Consider the following 3,220-nt stretch of genomic DNA (forward strand, 5'->3'; position numbering starts at 1 on the left):
GGGGGGGGATCCCAGGGCTGTGGGTCAGGATTGAGGGGCACTGGCAGAGCTGGAGGGGGCAGGGCTGGGCCAGGACAGCAGGGGGATGTGGGTCAGGACTTGAGGGGCCTGGCAGAGCTGTGTGGGGGAGCCCAGGGCTGAGGTAGCAGGGGGCTGTGGGTCAGGATTGAGGGGCACTGGCAGAGCTGAAGCTATTCCCTGCTGACGTGCTTCACGCAACTCAGGTCCAGGGGTGCTGTAGATGGAAACCATCTATTTGACATGCATCTGACGAAGTGGGTATTTACCTATGAAAGTTTATGCTCCAGTACATCTGTTAGTCCATAAGGTGCCCCAGCACTCTTTGTCATCTATTTGGTGTTTGTTACAACATGATGCCAGAGGGTGTGACTGCACCCCCTGTGCCCCTAGTTCCAGCCCCACTACTCCTGACCCTGGGAAGCTGCAAGTCTTGGGTGTGATGAGCTGGATGGATTTTTCAGCCAGGAGGTGGCGCTGTTCTCTCTCTGGATGCCAGCAAGGTGCTTCCCAGGTGCCTGAAAGCTTGAGAACCCTGAGTTGCTTTGCTAAGCACCAGCAGCACAATGGGAGCTTGGAAAGGCTGCGGCATGGCCGCTTGGCAAAGCTTGGGAAGTGTCAGAGCCGACACGCAGCCACTGCTCTCCAGGCTGGACCAGGTACTTTGTATCTGTCTCTTTGGAGCCTGACGGCCTTGCTGCTCAGGTGCTGCCTCCTGCCTGCGCCATGATAACACCGGGGTGTCCCTGGGAGTGTGCCCGCCCTGGGCTGGCCTTGGGCACTGCTCTGGGGATGCCTGTGGTGCCCCACAGAGGAGGTGTGACCTGGAGCAAGGGACACCAGGCTGAGCCACGAGGTTGTTTGCAAAGCCTTGTATGTGCTAAAGCCATCAGCAGAATTGGCTCTAGAGAGAATGGGTGGAGGGGTTTCATCTTGGGATGAGGGGGTGCAGAAAAGCCCCTATTTAAAAGGGGGCAGCAGATCAGCATTTCTGGGCTCCCTGCAGCGCTCGCTATCCTGGCTGGCAGCACATCAGGGTGTAGGAAACGAGAGACCCAGCCCCTCTCCGCTGGCCAGTGGGCTTTACCTCGCTTTCCTCCACTTGATATGTGAGCGCTGCTTAGTCGAAGCGCCCAGAGGCAGAGGTAGGTGTAGCCTTGTGTAAAGGCCTGGGCTGCAAAAACCAGCCCGATCTTTGTTACTCTGGACCGTGCAGGCCTCCACGCTGAGGGAGCCATCTCGCAGGCAGAGAATCCCTTCCAAGGGCAGCATGCCCTGCCTCTGGGGCCAGGGGATGTGTCCATCAGCAACAATAGGAAGACAGTGGAGGGATGTGGCAATCAGCCCGGAGCAGAAACTGGCCTTAACAGCTGCAGCCAGGAGCAGGGGGGCGAGGGGAGCTGGGGGCACTCTGTGGCAAGGTCACAAGGAGAGCACTCCCAGTTTATCATCCCTGCTTGGCACCTGGGGGCGGGAGAGAGCAGCCCTTGCTCCAGAATGATGGTACTCTGCATGAAATGGGAACCCAAGGCTCAAATTCCCCAGCACCCTCTTTTTGGGAGGTGGTGGAGGGCAGCAGATGTCTGTGGGTCAGTTCTGAACAGGTCTGTAACAGCAGCAAGGGAGCACCCTGAGCTCCAGCATCTCTGCCAGGAGGCCCTGAGCAAGGATGTGCTTCCAGCCCCCTCGACTGCTGCATGTTCTGGGCAAGGGCAATGCTGGGCTGAGCTGGATGAGCTCCCTGCCCCCCAGCCTGCAGCCCATGGCACCAGCCTGCCCTGGCTTGCCCACCCTGCCTTTGCTGCTGGGCTGGGAAAGGCGAATAAGCAGGATGGGGGAGATGCTGACCTGGATCCATGGCCCTGGAGGCTTGTAGGGGGGCAGAGTCCTTCTCTGCTTAGTGCTAGGTGGGTTCCACAGCTATGGGATGCTGCCATGAGGGGAGCAGAGCCTGGTCTCTCTTCACACTCAATGGTGCTGGTGAGAATTCACCATGTGCTTGCTCTGCTTGTAGCCAACAGCCAGGCAGGTGCCCCCTCAGCTTCCACCACCCCGTCACTGTTTGCAGAGTGACCCCATCTCAAATTGCCCCAAAACGGCCTCTCCTGGAACACTCAAAGACGTAATTCGCTTTGCTGCTCCTTTAGAGAGACCGAACCTGCAGCTTGGTGTCATGGCTGGAGTTAACAAGCATGTCAAAGCAGTGGGCTGAGTGAGAGAAAATGTACAACCAATGTATGTAATGAGAGAGAGAGAGGTGTTGTAAGTGAGTTCCAGTCTAGGGGATAAAGCTAGAATGGGTTACAAACAAACCCTAGCTCTTGGGTCACGAGGATCGCAGCCTGTGGTCAGAGATTGCATCATCACTGAAATGCAGCTGCTTCTGGGGAGGAGGAACAGCCTTCTAACAGCTCCCAGCATCCATGCATGGCAGCTTAGGGCTGGAAATTAAAATTCCCGAAGAACAGCCTAACCTGTGTGGGTTTTACAAAGCTCTGCATCGCATATACAGATTAGCTGGGAGGTTTGTCCTTTGTTGCAGGTACCAGTGTGGATGCTGGGATGGTTCTGAAACCAGCTGTGTGGAGGATCCAAAACAAAGGTGGCTTTGATGGTGCCGGAGCAGGGCACAGCTGCTCCAGTGAGGTGCATTTGGAGAGAGCAGAGCGGGAGAGAGCTTTCAAGTGACTGGATGCTGCAAAGGACAAAAAAAACAGGAGTAGCCCCCCATGCAGTCCTGCTATACACTGCATATACTCCCATTGATCCCACAGGCACCCTCTGCCAAGGGGCTTTTCTTGCCATCCGTGGGAGCTAGTCAGGATAGGACCAGGGGCCAGTATTGTGCATGTATGTCTGATGTGGGTAGCAGGGAAAGGTGAGATGTCCCAGTCAGCAGCTGCTGCTGCTTTTGTTTGGAACATTTCAGTCTCTTCCTGAGAACCTGGAGAGAAGCAGATCACATGGAATCACGACTGAATCCTGCTTTCTGCTCTCCATGCAATGCCCCTGAAATTTGCTTGAGCTTATACAGCTCCCACTCTGCTGCAGCTCTGAAGGACACAGGGTTTGGAGCGGAGCAGGACGTGTCGAGTGATGTGCAACTGAGCAATGAAAATCTGACAGTGGCTCTAGCTCTGGCCTGTGACCCAGGGATGCTAATAGAAGTAGCTGCCTGTCATAAAAGGGGGTCAAGGGCAGC

The sequence above is a fragment of the Gopherus flavomarginatus genome, chromosome 9 (assembly GCF_025201925.1).
Source record: "Gopherus flavomarginatus isolate rGopFla2 chromosome 9, rGopFla2.mat.asm, whole genome shotgun sequence".
NCBI classification, from domain to species: Eukaryota; Metazoa; Chordata; order Testudines; family Testudinidae; genus Gopherus; species Gopherus flavomarginatus.